At 37.1% G+C, this 21,886-nt stretch overlaps 1 long non-coding RNA gene and 1 pseudogene across 2 annotated transcripts in view; one reads left to right on the top strand and one right to left on the bottom strand.

Annotated features, from left to right (window-relative positions):
* LOC120308067 overlaps positions 1–21,886 on the bottom strand; it is a 150,867-nt gene that overhangs the window by 108,909 nt on the left and 20,072 nt on the right. The window lies entirely within an intron of this gene.
* On the top strand, positions 19,135–19,232 carry LOC120308072 (annotated as a pseudogene).

Here is a 21,886-nt window from a genome sequence, read left to right as displayed (position 1 = left end):
GTGTTTCAGCTGAAGTGCCAATAAACCAAGTCAGCCTTTCAAAAAGTTTCCTCAGTTCATGATCCTATGCATTGTTTAAATGTCAGTTCATAACTATGTTCTTATCCTTACTCTTGTCTTCTATGGATAGTCCTCCATTTACAACAGTCATTTAGTGACCATTCAAAGTTACATCACTGAAAAAGTGACTTATAACCGTTTTTCATACTTACGACCATCTTAGCATCCCCATGGTCACGTGATCAAAATTCAGATGCTTGGCAACTGACTCATTTTTATGAAAGTTGCAGTGTTCCAGTCTCATGTGATAACCTTTTGGAATCTTCTGACAACCAAAGTCAATGGGGAAACCAGTTTCATTTAACAACTGTGCTATTAATGTACCAACTGCAATGATTCACTTAACAACTGTGACAAGAAAAGTCATAAAATGGGGCAAAACTCACTTAAGAAATGTTTCACTTTGCAACAAAACATCTGGGCTCAAGTTTACACTTTACATCTAGGCCATCCATTTGAAAAATATGTCACAAGAGACACACCATGAAGAGCATGGCAATGGCAGGACAGGCTCTTTTAAAAGCCCATTAGCTGGCCTCAAATGAAATGTACAATCAATTTTTATAAGAAGGCCCAAACAATGCCTTGTTTAATATACCAATATATTTTTCTTTCAGAGAGAAGCAACAAATATTGTCATACTTCTGTCTGCTTGCTTCTGACAGGAAATAGAAATGTCATTTATAAAAATAGCCTTCCTTAAGGTATTTCAAGACTGTCCTCACATTGCTTTCTCCTTATTTCCTATTCACATTTCCTGCTAAAAAGCAAAAATAAAGTTAATTGGAAATGATGCTTACTTTTTGCACAATCTTTATGCTAGAAATGAAACAGAATAACCACACATGAGTTTCTGACATCTAAAAGTGAAAAATGAGACAAAATTGGCAGTATGATCTAAGAAATCTGCAGATCAAATTTCACTTTTAACTCTGTCAAATTTCATCAATCAAGCCTCATAATCAAGAGCCCAAACAAGGACCAATTCCTTTGCAATTTCCACCGAGGTATGTTTACCATCAATGATCAAATTCAAAGGTTTTCCAGGCAAGTACGTAATTGGCATAATACATTTTAAAATGTAACTTTCAGACTCATTATTCTAGGTTATCCCTGATAAGTGAGAGACGGTAGTCGCTGGGAATTAATGAGAAATATGTTTGGTTTAAATTTGAACATGAAGTTACAAAGTTAACTTTTTCTGAACCTATACAAGAAATCAACACAGTTCTGCTTTGATTTTTTCACTTTTTTCAAATTTTACAAAAATGTATCTCAAGTAAATGAAATAGAAAAGAGTATACACAAAATACTAAGTAATTAAAATATATACTAAGGTACATTTTATTAAAGAAAACTATTCACAGAACTGCAGACAGTATATTAAAATAAATAGAATATATACATATATACATACCCTTTACGGTATGCAGGCTGCCCAGGTTCGAATCCCATAAAGGGTATGGCTAGCTGATGAGAGCAAAATGAGCTCAAAATGGCCATCTTAGTCTCCCATTTAACTCTTTAACTCTTTGTCAACAAAAAAGAAATTCGAATTTGTAATATATCGCAGTAGCGACTTGAGCCTGCTTAACACCCCTAGTTTGGGGCGCTGCAAGGCAAAAGTGATTATAATAGTGGAACTGCAGTATAGCAGTCAAAATACCAAGGTGTATCAATCAAAAAAACTGGTCTGACCAGAAAGAAAAAACTTTCTATATATTCCCTTGGCTCAGCTGACAAAAGAGGGGAGGAGAGCTGGTGGCCTGGAGGTTAATACAACTGCCTAGTATGCAGGCTGCCCAGGTTCGAATCCCATAAAGGGTATGGCTAGCTGATGAGAGCAAAATGAGCTCAAAATGGCCATCCTAGTCTCCCATTTAACTCTTTAACTCTTTGTCAACAAAAAAGAAATTTGAATATATGTATATACACATGTATATGTATATGTATATGTATATACACATGTATATATATATATACACATATATATACACATACACACATACATATTCTTAACATTATGAAAAATATGCTCATTTGTAGCTTTTTCTGTAGCTTTTCTTTTAATGTACAAACTAATGTAGAAATTGGATAAAATGAACTTCAATTTAGAATAAAGGACAAAGTGAGTAAATCAAAACTGACCAAGTTATGCATTTCCACTGAGGCAGAAGTTAAAAGGAGAGGAGTTAATGGCAGTCAGAAAGTCATTGTGTGAAAATGGAGTCCTCATGCTGAGTGGAGTCCAGAAGCCACAAGATTATTAGCAGGTAGACTGAAGACGTGGGTTCCTGAACTTGGAGGACAAATAAAAAACCAAACTATTTTTCATCATGGTCACTCTTGAAATCACACATATGTCATTACAGGGTAAAAAGGTAAAAAGTCAGGAAGGTGATGAAACAACAATAAGAGAGAAGTCTGCCTTCCTTCCCTCCCCACTATCTCTACCACCACCACATACAGAGGTTTAGGTTTTAGGGAAAATTAAGAATTGGGAAGATAAAAACTAAGATTCCCAGTTTATCAAAAAGTATTGCCTGCACTTGTCTTGAATAAACATTTCATGGATGAGGAATGCTTGGTAGAGGTTTACAAGAAAACCCGAGCTTCGTTGTTGTGCTTTGTGCATAAAGAAGAGACAAGAGTTGAACACAGCTGCTGCTTGATCAGTATTTGCCAGTAGTCATGGCACATGCATCCCTTTTTATATTAATCATTCCATGCCTACAGCAAAGGAAAGAATTCAACAGACACTGTAATAAAACCAATTTGTATATTTTTTTGTTTCCAGAGCCAGAGGGAGCAAAAATCTGGCTAAAGTAAGCAAACCTTATTTTGTACAGTTTTTGTAGTTACCATAGCTATGTGCAGGTAGTCAGTAAAGTACCTTTGGATGATAAAATGCTTAATGTCTGGTAGAGTAGCACATTCAGATGTATCTCTCAGCAACCAGTAACTGCAACGTTTGCAAGCAGAGATCATGAGTTCCTATCATGAAAGGTTTTCTTTTCTTTTCTTTTTTGCAAAAGTTCGGCATTATATTTAAGACCCATCTTGGTTTTTTATGTCAAACTTCTTTCAAATTTCAGCACACTCAGATCCAGAAGAATTGTCATAGATCCTTCTGTGAACAAAATTTTAGTCCCCCCCACACAAATGTTTTAGATATTTATAGAAAAACAGTTAAACCAGGGATCAGTATTGAGCTACTAGTCTACTGATGGAAATCATGACATCATCAACAGACCTTTTTTTCCTCAGGCATAACAGCAATTTTTAAAAATAAATGTAGTGAAATTATAACATATTGCTTTGGTATGGACATTTTTAGTTCTTTGTTTCTTTGATTGTCTGATATTGTACACTTTCTTCAAAAGCCCAAGAAAGCACATCACCTTTCATTTTATCTTTGCAGTACCTTTTCTGAGGTAGATTAGGCTGAGAAGGAGAGTCTGATCTAAAGTCACCCCAGGAGTTTTCATGACTCAAATCTGGATCTCTCCAGTCCTAACTCATATCCACTAAATATATTGTTGATTTGTATACTAGATACATACAGAGATCCCACATACCCACTTCACAGTCTGTTTCCGGGAGGAGGTTTTGAAGTATTTTTAGTAGGACTGCCAGATTCTGTAACAGCTTTGTTCCCTCTGCCATCCATCTGATAAACTTACAAGATTCGTTTTTTCTCGCCATGTATATGTATACACCTGAACTAGACTGTGTTGTTTCTATGGGCCACATATGTGTGTGTATGTGTGTGTGGCCATATGCATACTTTTATTTATTTATTGTCATGTTTATGCAATGTATATTGGAGTGGTTACCCTTTGATAGCTATAGGCAATGAGATCTCATTTTAATGTATGCTGATTAGTGTACATTTAAATTGACAATAAAGTTATTATTCTATTCTATTCTATTCTATTCTATTCTATTCTATTCTATTCTATTCTATTCTATTCTATTCTATTCTCTACATCTGATTCAAATTTTCAGAATACACAGAGACTTGCCAGCCTGCAATTTTTAAACCAAGAATCTCTTCTCCTCCCCCAGCCCACAAATTCCATGGGAATAGTTAACTTTGGAAGAAGACAAAACTACTTTAGCATTTGCAATTAAGTCCTGCACAAGGGCTTTTCATGCTGTGAAGTACCTTTTTATCTTTGAAGAGTCAAATTGCTGCATATCCGTAGTTGGCATATTTTTAGAGAGTTCCAATCTCAGATTCCTGTTGATGGCCATGAAGTTTTCTCGCTGGGTGCTGCAGGCCTTTGACCTTGGCCTTGGTCTTGGCCATACAGATAGAACTGATTGGAACTGAAATGCAAACTTCCTGGAAGGCATCAAGTGACCAATTCCTCCTCATTCAGCCTAATTTCACAGAGTTGCCTTTCAGGATGCAATAGTGGACAGGACAAACATGAGTGCTGTTTTCAGCCCTTAGAAAAAATGGCTAAGAGTGAGACAACTGCAGTAAGAGCCATGAAAAATATAGTTCCATCCATGTGTTATATAGATAGTCCTCGATTTACAACAAGTCATTTACAACCATTCAAAATTACAACGGCACTGAAAAAAGTGACTTATGACTGTTTTTCACACTTACAACCATCGCAGCATCACAGGATCAAATTTTGGATGCTTGGCAACTGACTCATATTTATGCCCCAGGGTCATGTGATCACCTTTTGCGATCTTCTTACAAACAAAGTCAATGGGGAAGCCAGATTCACTTAACAACTGTGGCACAAAAGTCATAAAACGGGGCAAACTTAACAAAAGTTTCATCTGGCAACAGAAATTGTGGGCTCAATTGTGGTCATAAGTTGAGGACTACTTGTATATCTTTATTCTCAGCTGCCTAGAGCATGGAGTACATGTTCTTACATGTTTCTCAGAAGTGTTCAATGGGGATTATTTCCATGTCAGAAGCATAGAAGTACTGTATGATTTTAACCATCCTGAAAATGTGGTTATAACTGTTATTCAGAAAATAATTCTCTCTTTGGAATGAGATTTTTTTTTTCTGAGAAAGAGTCTGTGCCATTGTACAGGCTACACCAGCCCCCATTTTTATGAGAAGAATACATATCTGGACACAATAAGTTCACACTTCCTCACCCATCAAGATAGTTTTGGGGCTTTTAGCTTCATAACTATTAATCCTTCTTTCCTGTAGATCTGGCAGAAGCATTTATTGGCTAAGCAAAGGGGAGAAAAATCAAATGGGATGAAATGAAATATTTTGGCCAGCAGCGTGTGATACCATTTGCAATTTTCTTCCAAGCCAAATCTTCCAAACATTGTTTTCAGAAAAGACAGTCCCATATGAAATATACAACCAAAGTTACACTGTTCAAGTAAACACAGTAAAAAAAAGGGCCTATATATATGGAATTGCTTTGATTTGCCCTATTCTCATATTGCTAAACTTCTACATATATCTTTCTCCCTTGCTGTTTCAAATCAACCTGAGGCTGTTCTAGTTTGCTGATACATTTGCAATGTGGTAATAACACTCGGGTGTATCATTCCATTTCACCTGTTTCAGGAGAGGATATACAAGTGCCTAACAGTTGCCTGGAGACTATGGTAAACTTGAGGAAAGCCAAAAAACAATGAAGCAGAATCCAGATAAGATTAAGATATTGTGTGTAAATGGTTCTGAAGCCAAGAAATGAAAAGGTGGCCTATAGTGAATGCAATAGCACTCTTTCTGAAGGAACATAGGCATAATTTGAGGGCTTTAATTCTAATGTCACTAGTGCAGTGGTCCCCAACTTTTATGGCTTGGCAGCCTGGCAGGGGTGAGAGGGGAATTGGCATGTCGCTTGTGCAAGTTGAGCTATGCATGCACTGGCCAGCCACTCACACAGCCCAGTTCCGAACAGATCATAGCCCGGTAGTAGGCTGCAGCCCATGGGTTGGGGACCCTGGCACTAGAGGGACAAGAGACCCAGATTTGGCTGACATAGATGAAATAACCAAAGCTGAAAATAGCGGCACCTCAATTATCACTATTCTAGTAACCTTGTCTGGATAATAATGATATACTTCATGTAGGACTATTCTTGAATAAGGTCTAGAAGCTGCCATGGTGCAGAACCCTGTTAATTGGGTTGTCTAAATAGGGCTACTTAACACCAATGCTGAAAGCACCACATTGATTGCCTATGAGCTATGAACCCCAATGTAAGGCGTGATATTACAATGACTTAAAAATATTGTCTCCCCAAATACCATCCAGCTCCTTCACTAAGAACAGCTAAAGAGGTCTAGCTTAGGGTCCCATTGCTGGATTTGGCTCAGAGTCCAGTAGTCACTGATAGGGTCATAACTAACACCTTGAATTGAATCAGGAAGCAAATGCAGTACACACAACAGAGGTATTATATGCTTCAATCTTGGGGCATCCAGTAATGTTTGTATAGCCATATTCTGTACTAACGGAATAAGCTTCAGAATGTTTTCAAGGTAACCAGATGTAAAGTGTTTTGCAGTTGTCAAAACAGCAGATGATCAGGGCGTGAGTCATCTAGTGATGGGCCTCCCTATCCAAGCAGGGCCACAATTGGTGCATAGCACAAAGTTGAGCAAACCTTTTTTGTCATTGTATAGTCAATATTGTAAAGACCAGATTACCTCTCATTTTTTTGAATGATAGCCACCTTTTCTTATAGGCAATTGCCTACACAGTTACCATTTTCCCCAGAGATTACTTCATAGGGTTGTTGCTGTGGGAGAAAATGGAGCAGTGTTATATAAATCACTTTACTCTTATGGTGAGAAGGCAGGCTATTATTATAATTTAAATATTTATGCTGTGTGATAGGGGCCATCTTCATTTAGTGAGGGACTTAATGATATATGATGGTTGCTAATGTTTTCCAATATTGCAATATTGATGCTGTGAAGTCTCCAAGGCTTTTTTTGTAAATCTAATTAATCCTTAAGGATTATCAAAGTACTTCAGAAGATTAGGCACCTTACTATACAACCCATGCAAATATTTTTTTCCATTATAAATCCAAGATAACTGTGTCACACATAAAATGGTATCATGTCAAGGTTTCGGTATCAGTGGAGCAAAGCATCCTCCCTGAGTACTCAGAAAGGATTTTCGCAATTAAAAACAAAATGTTGTGGCTAAAGGAGGGGTAATTCATCCTTCACACACACCCTCCCCTCTGCTGACGGCCATACATTGCAGCTGACCTTGTGCTAATTTCACTCTGCTATTGCTTGGAACTGCCAAAAAGCAAACAAATTGGCCCGAATTTATCTTTTCTCCAAGAACCTTGAAACCTTTCAGCATGTATTCTTTGAACTGGCAAGTGCAAGAATAACACCTTGAAGCTATTGTCTATTTTGCAAGGCTAAGCAGCACCCACCAAAAATTAGAAACAGTTCAGCTCAATCCCTTTTGACAAGTAACACAAATCCACACAGTATAACTAGTGGTGCCAGATATTTGTTTTCCTCTTTCAGAGAATTTAGCCCTAAAACAGGATGGAATTCATAAACTAATCCTCTTGGTTTTTCATCTGAACCACCTCAGCATGTAGAAAGCTATCTTCAAGCCTTTTTTCTTTTGAAGTAAATTCATATCCTGATTCCTTGGATATATTAGGAAGCAAAGGCCCACTGCAGCTCATCTTCTTATCGTCCACTACTGGTGCTCAGTTAAGCTAGCTGCCAAGTGTCTGCATGCCTTCAGCTTGTCTCATTTCCTATGCTTCCTGACTTGAGTCCTGAAGACATGCATTGCATAAATGGTTGCTTTTTGCAAAATGAGGAGTATCTGTTAGGTGGAATTTTGGCAGCTGCCAGCAAGAGTTGCCAAAAGTAAGCCCATAAAAAACACAACACAGTGTTATATTTTGGTCCTTGGGATATTTTGGACCACTCATGTCAAAAACAAGGAAAAGCAAATTGGGGAAGCAACTTGAATTCTATCAAACAACATTTGTGTTCCTCCTCATTGGTGTCTTTTGGCAGTTATGCCATCAAGCTCCTAAATAAAGGCAGCACAGGGGCACAGGATTGTGCTGAAAGGCCTGTTCCTTTGTCCCTCTTCACATTTCACCCAGCTAGCATTCCTGCAAGCTATTTCCTGCTTTTCCTGTAGATCTAATCATTCCGTAACGATTATCCAAGTACTTATTATGCAAATATTTTTCCAATATTTTTCCAAGATAGCTGCCTTCCCCACTTTTCAGCTATTAGAGATGTCCACCAGGTATGGTCAAAGAATCAGGATGACAACCATCATGGTCCACATGGAGATTGGATTGGATTGGATTGGAATGAAACAGAACGGAATGGAATGGAATGAAATGGAATGGAATATCAGTTGGAAAGGACCTTGGAGGTGTACTCAAGCAGGAGACCATATACCATTTCAGACAGTGGCTGCCCAGTCTCTTTTTAAAAGCCTCCAGTGATGGAGTACCCACTATTTCTGCAGACAAGAGCTTCAATCATATCAATGCAGCAAACATTTTAACTTTCTTTTAAAATCACACCCTGAGGGCATCCAGGCAGCTGCTAATTGTTTAAAAATTGTCTTAAGCGAGCTTGTGTTTTTCTTTTTTTCTTTTTCCATTCTCCTACAAGATTGTTAGCTTATAAAGCAGGGTGTTTGAAAGCTGCCTGGGAACCTTGCTTAAAGAAGGCAAAAAAGCTTTAAAATAATAAATAACAATAGTATGCCAGCCCATTGAAAATGGTGAATGTTAGTGAGAGTGATCACAATATGAGTTGCATGGCATATTCATGTTTTAAGAGATGTACCCAAAACATACCATCTATTCAAGGGTTTATATGATTTAAAGAGGAGAGATCTTTTCCTTTCCAGTTTTAATTCATCTGTGAATTATGCTATGCATAATTTTATAGATTTCTAACCTTTCTTTGTGAGTATCTGGCCATTAAAAAAAAACCCTAAGTGTCTCCAAATGTCCTAATTGGTTATCAAAAAGGATTTTACTTTATCCCCTCATTTATTTGAGTTTAGTTGCTACAATTATCTTTAAGAGAATTCTCCTGCTACATCTTTGCTTATTTCATGACTGCTAAATATTTTAAAGGGTTTGAATTTGGCCTAAGAGTTTGGGTTTGTTGACTTAAATACAAACTGCTTACCCAAACTGTTGTTGAATTTGTGCCCTAGGTTGATATAGTACATACTGTTTGCATAAGGCCATAAAAGGTTTTTTTTCCCCTGATAAACCAGCTCTGTAGAAACAGAGATATAGGCTTATTACTGTTGGGGAATTTAACCTTCACTTTTCAATTCCTATCTCTTTATATCATGTTATTTTGGCTTGGAAAAAGTGTGGAATTAATGCAGAAAAAAAGGGGAGGAAGGGAGGATGAGTTTAGATCTGCAGATGGGCTCAGCTCTTGGCCTACAATATTGTGTAGCCCAAAGCAAGTAATATGAGAGGAGCAGTAAAACACAGTTTCACAAACCAAACTGGCTACAAACCAATTTTTGGCCACTTCCATTCATATATCTCTCCTGGTTGAACAGAGAGAATGACCAACTATGTATGTCTTTGAGCAATATGAATGCATCCACAGATGCATCCACAGATGCCAAAAAGGATAATAAAGACCCCGAATTTAGTGGTTTCCCCAACTTGATCCATGAAAGAGGGAAAAAGTATAATATTTGAGATGGTATTATTATTTCACCTAACTCAAATACTAATGTGAGCGATATTTTTTCCAAAAAGTCAAACATGCAAGATTTAAATATGAAAAATTTAAGACTTGCACATACATTTCACAGGGGAGTACAGAGCCTCATTTGCAGTAGAAAACTCTCTGTCCACAGAGACAGAAAAAAGTAGCAATTTAAATCCTTAACTTGTATGACAGCCTTAAATAGATGTAAGGAGTTCGTTTTCATTTTTGTTTCAAATGTAACCACTGCAGAAGTCCAACCCATGTGGAACTTGAAGATTTCAAGGCCATGTGGCTGCTCAGAGATATGGTGTCCCTTGAAACTACCTTTGTACTGGATAACTCTCTTGTTTGTTTTTAGACCAGTGTGTATGTCTGCCAAATAAATTCTAGAGAGCTTATGTCCTTCATTGTCAAATCATGCTTTTATGAAGTGATCAGGGAAACAAATCCTTGGATCTGCCACTGTTCGTGCTACTTGAACATGCCTCTGATCCTCACACTTAAATGGTTGTGTTTCCCTTCTGGGAGAAAACTTGGCATGCTTTCCTGTAACTCTGGGTGAGAAGAACTTTCTTCTTGATGTTACTAATAAACTCCACATCTGGCTATAGGTTAAATCCAGCCCAGTGGAAGTTTAAATGCCTAGCAACAAAGGCGATTCAGATTCAAACATCTGCACAATGTACCATAGTGTTTTCTGATCATTGATAATGATGAATTCAAATCTGAGAACTCTCCCCCAGAGAAAAAAGAGGAAACAGGGAGAGAAGAGGGAAGGGAAAAGTGGGAGGGGAGGTATGGTTTTGTTTCTGAAATGCTTGCTAACAAAACAGGAATAGGTGAACTCTCAGGAAGCAATATGTTAATACAGCCAATAATCTTTTGTTTTTTCAAGCCTTTGACATGCATGTTTCTGACAAGAACACTTTTAATAAATCCATCCATGTTTGAAATGAATAAGCAGCCCAGAAATATTAGCACATCTGGTGGCTGGTTGAAGAAAGGAGTCCTTTATGAAAATCATTTAAAGCATGGAGTGGCCAAAATACGATATTAGACAAAATATTAATCTGAACCTAAGCCAACCTTTCCCTTCCCATTAGAATGGAGGAGGATGAAAATAACACAATATACGAATTCACTGTTCTTTCTTACTGAGAAAGAAAACTATGAACAGCTTGAGGAAAATGTTTCCAGGGGTAAAAGAAAAAAAGAAAATCTATATACGTAGTCAACCCACTGAAGATTAGTGGACACGTAGAGTTAATTATTCATAAACATGTTTAGTTTTGGGAACTGAAGTCATTCTTTAGACATAGTTGAATCACAGTTGAATTGCTTAGCTAATAAAAAGATAATATAATCAATAAATACAACCACGCTTTTCCAAGCAAACCGTGTGCTTTTAATTTGCTCTGATTCTTGTAGTTCTAGTATCTGCCACACATTAACAGTTGGAATTCTGGGAGGAATTTGTAAAAGAAATTTAATGAGTCCCAGATATAACACAATTTTTAACCTACTTGATGGATTTGCCTTAAAGTCAAATAGTCTTGCCTTATTTTTCAACACTTCATTCTTTATTGCTGTGGCCAAAAGTGCAGAGATCCAAGCTTGCCATTTTTGTCAAGACTGTTAACTGGTGATATCGCCTTAATTCCACTAAAAAGAGTAAGTGTTATCCTTTACATTTGAGGTGCAATCAGGATACATCCATTTTGCCCAATCTCAATTAATAGATTGGAGACATAATATGCTTGTTTAGTTGAATTTGTTTAGTTGAAAAAGATATATGTTAAATGGGGAATTCATTTTTTATTAACTTATTTCATTGGATATAAGAGCGGCATGGTGGCCTAGAGGTGAAGATGCTTGCCTCCCACTTGGAAGGTTGAGAGTTCAATCCTAGGCAGCGACAGATGTTTCTCTATCAGGGCACAAAGAGAAAATATCTGCTGCAAACTTCATATAGGCATCAGGAAGGACATCTGGCCAGTAAATGCTCAGCTCCATTCAGTCACCCTAACTCCAAATAAAAGGGATCAAAGGGTAATAAAAAGAAAAATGATATATTGGATATAAAGGAACCCCCAAACAAGCCTATGGATTTCACTTTATGAGCCAATTTTTTCAGGCAGATAAACCTTCTGCTAGAAGTTAGTGGTGTTCCATATACAGAAAGGGGAGACAACATTTTTACATAGTATCTCCTCTAAGTCTTCTGATCCACTCTACATATGGCAGAGAGAATTAAAGACTTTTTTTTTTTCATTTCAGGGTGGTGCAGCCAATTTGATTTCAGCACAAGCTAATTTAAAAGGTATTTTTATTCATTTTCAGTACACAAAAACAATGTGCAGATTTATAGGACACCAGCATCTGAGAATTATCAGACACATGCATTTTTCCCCGACCACCTAAGGGGAAAGCTAGAAATAAATTGTCAACAAGTTCCCAAACATATTTGAATGAATCAACCATGTTTTGTTTCTGCAGAGAAGCTATTAAACAATCACTCTGAAAGTAGAGTTGTTTAAGGTCATCTGTTTATGGACTGAATAACTCTCTAAATTAATACAAGCTAGGGAGCCACTGGAGTCTTTAATTCAAAATTCTTGCATTCATTATCTCAATCTCTAGAATAATGTTGCTGTTTAATATGATAGAATTGGCACGTGTAGCCTTTCAAACTAATTCCTCATTCTTATCTAGGTCAGCTCAGAGGCAACATTTTAACAACATTTATTATTCTCCTTCTTGGCTAATTAACGGGAGAGGTGCAGGGAAAAGACTATTGATGTACACGCATCCTGTCCTAACAAATATTAGATTCAGTTAGTAAGCCACAGAGTTAGCTCAGCTAATAGCAGTTCCAGGCTGCCTCCAGTTCTGTTGAGCAAAATAGGAATAAGATAAGATCACTTATGGGCTCCCTCTATCTAGTCATCATGTAGTGATGACCTTTTTACCAGTACTTCTTTGGTAAGAAAGGAAAGGGAAAATATACATTGTCAGGCTAATATCCACATAGTAAGTCACTATATCACCGCTGTCTTATCTATATAAAATTTGCATAGATAGCATTATCTGTATGCAAGCAACATGAACAGAGTCTTGGAGACTTGCTAAAACTTTCTAAATATTAGGATTTAAAAATGGATGGTTGGAGGAAGTAGATGGCAAACACGTTCCATATTCTTCAAAGCCTCTGATGACTTTCAAAGCATTACATGTCCTTCTTCAGCTCTCACATAAATGGGAAAGATGTCACTAGCTCCCCACAGTTTTTAAAGGGATAGCCAGTAGCAGAAACTGTACCTAGAACAATGCAAAACAAGGTCTTCTGGGCCTGATGAAGGACACTTTGCAAAATCCTTTCTAATAAGTAAAGATGTGACCTTCAAACAAGACAGGGTAATGTTTGTAGCCTAAAAATCCAGGAAATGTTTAAATAGAGGGTGGTGTGGGGTTTTTTTTCATCTAGTCCATACTCTGAGTGTGAAAACATTACAATAGTCTCAGGTTTTTCTTTTGTTTTCTTATGTGAAGCGCTGACCTCTAGGAGAGCAAACAGGATCTTTTTGTTTTGTTCTTAGTGGGAATTGCATCAACAAAGGAAATATTGTTGACTTCTTTGTAAAATAGAGCCTGGAAATATAGTTCCAGAACAATTATGGGAAGCTGTTCTAAAGCTTGTCCTCTCTAGCACAGAGAATGGGAAATGCTTGTCATGTAATTTGAAGTTCAAAGATGGGCCATTGAGTTTATGAAATGAGCTTCATAGTGACAAGCAGCATTACAGAAAGGACAAATGACTCTTGGAGAACTGATACTTGTCATACATTTTTTAACAGTCAAGAAAGTAGCCAGGAGAGGGGGACCTTAGAGGGGAATCTCTAAGAATTTGGCAAAATAAAAAAAGGCTTCTGAAAAGCTACAAGTGGAAAAGCAATGTAGACTGTAACGGCAGCTGCAAGAAAAAGGCCCACTCTATCAGTGAAAAGTTTATATGCTTATTCTTGGAATTAAATTGTGTATTGCAGATGTAGTTATGAGAAGGATCTTTCTCTTGTTTATTGGACCATCATAACACATTATTTTGTTTCATTGTCTGTTTGCAAAAGTAATAATATATCATTTCAATTTCAATCAGAATAGAACTGGAAGGGACCTTGGAAGTCTTCTAATCCAACCCCCTGCTCAAGCAGGAGACCCTATACCTGTTCAGATAGGTGGCTGGCCAGTCATTCCTTAAAAACCTCCAGTGATGAAGCACTTACAACTTACGGAGGCAAGCTGTTTCCACTGGTTAATTGTCCTCACTATTAGGAAATTTCTCCTTAATTCCAGGTTGCTTCTCTCCTTGATTAGTTTCCATCCATTGCTGCTTGTCTTGCCTTCTGATGCTTTGGAAAATAAATTGATCCCCTCTTCTTTGTGGTAGCCCCTCAAATACTGGAATACTGCTATCATGTCAAGCCTAGTTCTTCTTTTCTCTAGACTTGACCATACCCCATTCCTGCAACACTTCTTCCTATGTTGTTGTCTTCAGGCCCTTTTCCACCCCCCAAATCTATCAAACAAAATTTTTTTTAACACAGAGTACAAAAATACAATCATTTCATTAAATGAGAAAGGAGAGAATCTTCTTTTCAAGGCTTTCCTTGATGTACCCTGTCACTCTGAAGCTTTGAGAGGACCTTCTAAAGACTACTGTTTTTATTTAATATATTTGATTTGTAACCCATCTTTTTATTCTGGTGAATAGTTGAAGCAATTTCGAGCTATGAGAGAGATATAAAAGGGAAAAAAGGAGGAAAAGGAATCAGACCTGGAAATTGATATAGCCATACAGTTCAGAGGGTTCATACTCTTACCATTCTTTAACAATACAGATATCTGGGAGGAGAGTGGTGAAGGAAAGAGAAGAGGAGAGGAAAAAGAGGGAAGTAGGGAAGAGAAGAAATGGAGAAAGAAGGTAGAGAAGAAGGAGTGTGGATACAGTGAAAGGGGAAATGAGTGAGCAACACCAAAAGTCATGTGTATGTATTTATTTTATTTTATTAAAAGTATCTTATATATGAATGTAAAAAGAATGTATGTTAACATCCAATAAATATCACGGTATATGTATAGGGGAGAGTTTGGAAAAATAAAAAATTATTATATATATAAAAAAACAATACAGATATCTCAGAATCAAGCTAGAGTTGACAATGGTCTTTTCCCCTCACTAGTTATCAAGAGAGAGGTCCCTTTCATTCATTGAAAGACTTAGGAATGGATGCAGGACAGGATAAAACGTTCTGCAGAACCTCTCTGAAGTTCTGGTGTTGTCTTCAGCTATATTTCAGAAGAATCACCAGTACACCTGTTTTTCTGAACAGCTATGGAATTGTACATCCTATTAACTTTTATCTCTCATTTATGAGTGGTAAATTATGTGACTGAGATGCACTTTCCACATCTAATATAAGAATGCCTGTATTGTTGTTGTTGTTTTCTATTTAGGTACATTATCAATCAATAATTTCCTTGAAGGCAAGCAAATACCATGTCTGTAGTGGGTAGCGGTGGTGTCTAAAAAGATAAGATAGCAGCCATGAAAGTAGGATTGAAACCTTGCCCCTTTTGTGCATTGCCATTTTGCCTTTTCTATGAACCCTCTCTCCCCATGAATCTTGATACAGCCAATGACAATATCTCCTTGCTAGTTTATTTTATATAATTATTAATAAGCAGAGCAGAGTCATTCATGGTATACGTCTTCCTGCCTGAGCAGGGGGTTGCAGTAGAAGAGCTACCCTTGAAGAGCGTTCGGAGGCTGCAGTTGGTTCAGAATGCAGCCGCGAGAGCGATTGTGGGTGCACCAAGATACACCCACCTGTCACCTATCCTCCGCGAGCTGCACTGGCTTCCTGTGGGTCTCCGGACACAATTCAAGGTGTTGGTTATCACCTTTAAAGCCCTTCATGGCATAGGACCAGGTTACTTACAGGACTGCATACTGCCGCATAGTTCCCAGAGACCGGTGAGGTCCCACAGATTGGGCCTCCTTCAGGTCCCGTCGGCCAGACAATGTCGGCTGGTGGGCCCTCAGGGAAGGGCCTTTTCTGTGGTGGCTCCGACCTGGTGGAATCAACTTCCCCCCGAGATTCGAACTACTCTCATCTTGCCGGCCTTTAAGAAAGCCGTTAAAACTCTCCTGTTCCGGCAGGCCTGGGGCTGATGTCCCCAGGGGGGGGGGATACGATTGGACATGCTGTAGGAATGTACTTATTTTACTGTTTTATTGTTATATTTATTGTTTTAATTTTGTACGCCGCCCTGAGTCCCTCGGGATTGGGCGGCATATAAATTTTAGAAATAAATAAATAAATAAATAAGACCTCCAAGGTCCTTTCCAACTCTGCTATTCTGTTACAGTCCTTTCTCCCACCTGTCTTTAAACAAGCTTTAAAAACTTGAAGGCATTAGGTTACTATGTGGTTTATCCACTTTAAGTCAGGGAAGGAGGTGAGTCTTGTTTGTGATGAGATTGTTTTTTTAGCTTTATATCTGATTTTAATTGTGAAGTCATCCAGGGTCATTCTTTAATTGGGCAACCTAAGCTTTAAAAATAAACCTCCAATGTTTCTTATATCAGTCTGTCTCTTCTGTCTTGAAAGAATAAATTTCAAATTCATTTCCCTACTCATGAAGGCAGATAGGATTTGACCTTTTAACATTGCCCGTGTCTTGGATAACATCTGTGCACAGGCAGCCAGACATTTCTAAAACTAAAACCTTGTCCCTTTTATAATTCAATAAATTTAGAAATTAAAAAAAAAGTAAAATTCTGATTTTCATAAGGAACAGCTTCATTAGCTTAGGGAATTGATTTAATGTGGTGGTAATGGACACACATGCCTTCAGTATTCAACAAAAGGCAGAATCACTTTTTTTCTTGGATGGATTTTTATCAGTTACATATGCTGATTTTTCAGATTATACTATTATAGCATATGGACCTACTTTCAGAAATGCCTTTAGCTGATGCGTATTTCTAGAGTTAGTTTTTGATATCATGTAACTTTATCTCCCAGTTTAAAGTATGCTGGCTCTACCCTTTGATGCATAAATTGTTTTGGAATCTAAATCAGGACAAATGTCACATATATGATCCATGCTAGAGGAGCTACATCACCAAGAGAAGTTCAATTGTTAACAGGTTTTTCTCTACTGTACATTGGGTTAAATATTTGGAATATATTACCTCAAGCCCTTCTGGTTTATCCTTTCCTTGCTTATTTTTTTAATAGTCTTATTCAGTATCATTTTCATAATATGTATTTAATAGTGGCTTTGTTGGCTACTTTTCTATTATTCATGTCACACATTGCTTTTGCTTTTATCTTTGTTAGATTAGTTCTAATAACTGGAAATTTTCTGATGACTTTGTATTTAAAATTGTATCTAATGAAGTTTTCAAGTCTACTGAAGTGTTCAAAGAGCACACACATACACACAGTCTAAACTATATTATATACATGGAAACATGTCTTACTGATGTTAAGCAAAGAACTTCATTGAGATACATGTAAGCTTGGGAAATGAGCAACGATGCTAGTTGAATTCTTTTATAGTTGAATTAGGACCACATGCTAGTTATTCTTTCTCTCAGTTCATAAATAATTCCTCTTTCTTTATGTTTATAATTCCAAACATAAATTTCTTGCTCAAGAATTTCCAGTTGTTCTAGAAATCCTAATAGGTCTATATTATGCAACTTATTCTCCCTCATAGCCAGTTTTGATGTAGATTTAAGCCTTGCTTCGCTAATAGATTAACACAGCTCTCCCACATTCTCCCTAGCCAAATGGAAAACTGGAGGTATTTTATGAGCCTCTAACTTCCTTGCTTGGAATGGCAGAGGAAGACAAAAATCATAAAGTTCTCTGGATTTGGATTGGAGTTAATATTTTGACATATGCAAAAGCTGCTTTCAGAAAAAAATATATTTGTGAACTCCCAAGAATTTAAATTATTGTTAGGAATCATTTGACATTAATGGATGTCTGCCAAGGGTTAACTGGGTTAATAGCTATGTAAATGATGAAGATTTAAAAGCATGCAGACAACAGTGAATGCACCAGGGGTACAATATTAGCTGATGTAATTTTATTTAGTCAATAAACCCATGGAAAAAATGCAGATTTTTGCCAAGGAGGAAAATGACTGAGGCCCAGTTTTAACATGTTTAAATAAAAGACAGTTTTAACATGCTTAAATAAAAGACATGCTTAAATAAAAGACATTTCAAGGAGACTTTTCATATGAAGGAATCATTTTAAATATACAAATGATGTACATGTAAAAACAATGAAACTTGTTTTATTGCCTCCATTCAGACATTAGAGTCAGGTTAAAGAAACCTCAAAGGGAAAACTTCTTTAGAGGCACATAATGCACAACTATTCCTTGCCTCTGTGCTGGACTTCCCTTATATATGTCACAACATTGATAGCTATGGTAATGTACTATAAAATCCAAAAGCCCACCTTCCTTGCAAAAAGTGTGCATGCATGTTTGTGTTGATCAGTTCAGAAAATCAGTTTGATTTAAGCAGTGAACTTGATATAAGAACAGGTTCAATCCATTTCAAACATCCAAATAAACTCAGATCAAATCTTTGAATGGCATTTCATTCATTTCAGATAATCAACAGTCAATTGTGCATGCACAGAAAGCATCCTAAACTGCTTGAATAGATATAATTAGTTCAAGATTGTCTAGAGTCAGAGCATCACCTACTAGATTTTATTTGTTTGTTTGATGAGAGAGAGGATCTGAGAACCACTGGAAGTTCTTGATATATGGAATACACTTACAAGACTGAATCACTGAATTTGGCTTGGCTGGTATTCTCAGAGTTCAGTTATTGGCTATCTTGGGATGAACAATAATGTCTCTGCAAACTAAAATGTAGATCAGTAGAAGAATCATAGGTTGGATATGACCTGTGCTGGGAATGATTTGAAAATGAAATGGATGGTAAAATGGCAAAGCTTATATTTAAACTGGTATGTGTTTATGTACAGATGCACTCAATTGGGCCATTGTGGAATGTTTTGAAAACATTCAGAAATCAAAAGCTATAATTCTGGGGATTTCTCAAAGATACACAATGACTTTGGATCAAAAAAAATGTTAAAAGTTAAGAGACAGAACTATGTAACTATGTATATATGCATTCTTTGAGAACTGCTCTGAAATTACTTCTGGGAAAGCAATGGTGAACTGAAGATAACTCCACTGAGAGTAGAGCCAATAACTGTGGCAGAATACAGCTTCTCACTGAACTCAAATTGCCTCCTAAGCAGAAATAGGCATTCTAGGGCTTAAAACCTAAACATGATACAGAGAAGATTAGCATGGCCCCTGTGCAAGGATGACACGAAATTTGTGAAGCATTCCATATTTTTAATGGACAGATTGAATTTAAAGATAAAAGAGAAAGAAGACTCAGTGTATTTTAGAACATGGGATAATTTCTATCAATGGCTAGAAACATGAGTTAGGGAGAAAGGAATGTGATATGTAACTTTGAATATATATTAGTAAGAAGACTATCAAGCAATTAATTAACATATTGTTTATGATAATTGATTATTATCTATTATTTCTTGTTAAACACATGAACCCAGACATTATGCTGTTGGCTAAATATTGAGAATGTTATTTGGAAAAACTCTAACCCCAACCCCAACCCTAATCAAAACCCGAACCCAAATCCCAATCCTGATCCCACCTCATTCCTAACCCTATAAAAACTAATAAAATTTATACAAAAAAACCCCTAAACACAGATCCTATTCCTATTTCAGTAGTATTGAAGCTCCCCAAACTGTTGAAATTCAATGTCAAATGCCTATATTCCACAGCTTTCGAGGAACAGGAAGGGAAAAAAATGTGTGTGTGCGTGTGCATGCTATTTTTGTTTTAAAAAAAGGGGGGGGTGTTATGCCTCCACTAGACATACTACATATTACCCTTTTTTTGTAGTTTTGTTAAAGCTTCCAAAACAGAAGCAAACCTTATAAATGTACAATGATCATGAGTTAATAGTTTTGTTGTGTGCAAGGACTGGGAGGGCAAGGGGGGAGGGAGAAACCCTTCTCTTGTTAACAGGGCCACAATATTCTCCTTTGTCTTCCCATCTGCAAAAATGAGGCAGATTTTAGTCTGTTGTTCTGGTTGCTGCTATTCTGGCCATCAAAGGTTTGGTGACATGTTTTTCATATTTGCCCATATCCCATAATGGTATCAAGTAAGCTGCATTGTATTCACAAAAAATGATACAGTTTCTTCACTGTGTAAGTGGTGCTCTGGAACAAGTAGCATCCCAGCCCTTCCGAGCACATCACAGCCATGTGGCCCTTGAAGGCTGCCTTTGAAGTAAAGAACAAGGCGGGAAAAGCATTCCGAAGCTGGCTTCTGGGATTCTTTCCAGCTCCTTTATCAGCAATAGCCCTAGGAGGCCTCTATTTACTTTGTGTAAAAAAGTAACATCTTGTGTCTGGGCATGTGTTTCTGCTTTGCCCTTGTGTTGCATCTGTGTGTGTTTGCATGCAAGTGTGCATTGGGAAGAGTGGGGTGGACTCTGGGAGCTACCAGTGGAACCCATTGGCTAATCTGGACCACAACCTGACTGACTGTCCTATGGAGATGCATCAAGAGATTTTTTTCTGCAATGTTTTCCTCTGTGACCCTTGACATTTTCAAGCCCTTCCTTCCTTCCTTCCTTCCTTCCTTCCTTCCTTCCTTCCTTCCTTCCTTCCTTCCTTCCTCCCTCCCTCCCTCCCTCCCTCCCTCCCTCCCTCCCTCCCTCCTCACATTAATCATAGCATATCTAGGATTAAAAAAACTTCTCCTGTACTGCTACCATCTGTTTTATGGTGCCCAGTGAATACTTTAACATGTAAATGAAACGCAGGCTGTTGTCAAGATGCTTTGGCAAAAGTAGAATCATATCAACAACAATACTGTCCCTGATGGTAAACTTCTTTGTTTCTCTAAACCTATTCAAAGAAGAAAATAAGGATAGGAGCCCTGAAATAGAAAGTTTTGAAACATAATTATGAACACAATTCTTTTGCCTATTGTAATCAGTCAAACATTTTTTGGAAGGAAAAAAAAACCACATTTTTCTACTGCAGTTTTTGTTGGGATTCAAGTTTTTTTCCATTCTAAACACTGAGACATTATGAAGTTAGAAATTTTTTCCATCAGTCCAATAAATGAAGACATGTTTCTGTATCTTTAAAAATTAGAAGCTAAGACCAAGATTAAAATAACAGGTTATCACTTCCCTCTTCAATCTCTCTTGGGACAACAATTTCCAAAACTCCCAGCTAAACAGAATGACATGAAGAAAACCAGGGAGAGACTGGCCTACCCTGTTCATCTAGCCACTGCTTCATAAGAATGTCTCATGTTTTCCTTTTGAATACTTTTCATCTGTTCTTTTTCTTTTTACGTATGTCATTTCTCAATTTTCCTTGGGCCCGACTGATTCATTTATCTTTACAGTTTAAAATGCTAGGTGTGGGAAGAATGATCTTTATGAAAATGGTTTTACGCATTTGTTCATGATAAATTAAGCCTCATTCTTCTCTTTCACTGCTTTTAAGATCTCTGTACTTCTCTGTACGTTCAGCCCACTGGCATTTGTCTCGCATTTAAGATGATAAAATATTAGTTATTGAAACAAAGACACAGAGTTCTGTGTCCTCTGTTTTATGCAACCAGTGCTCTAAAAACCCTCTGTTAGGTGAATAAATGCATATTATAATATTAACAGTTAGAATAGATAATCTTTATTGTCCTTGATCATTTGCCCTCTCCTGTATATACTGTAATATATATATGGCTTTAGAAATATGTACATAAAAAGACATAATAACTTGTAGAATATATTAATATTGATCTTCAGTAATAATCATCATAACATGTCCCCAAAAAGTTAAATAGGAAAGATAATCATGGAGCCTGCCTGCCAGACTATAGCCTCCTCTACAATAAGTTCAATATTTGGAGGCATCTTTTAGACTTCCACAACAAGTTGTATGTAGGTGTG

The sequence above is a fragment of the Crotalus tigris genome, unplaced genomic scaffold (genome assembly GCF_016545835.1).
Source record: "Crotalus tigris isolate CLP2741 ecotype Arizona unplaced genomic scaffold, ASM1654583v1 scf7180000017861.769447, whole genome shotgun sequence".
NCBI lineage: Eukaryota > Metazoa > Chordata > Lepidosauria > Squamata > Viperidae > Crotalus > Crotalus tigris.
This window is presented reverse-complemented; position numbering and strand designations above follow the sequence as displayed.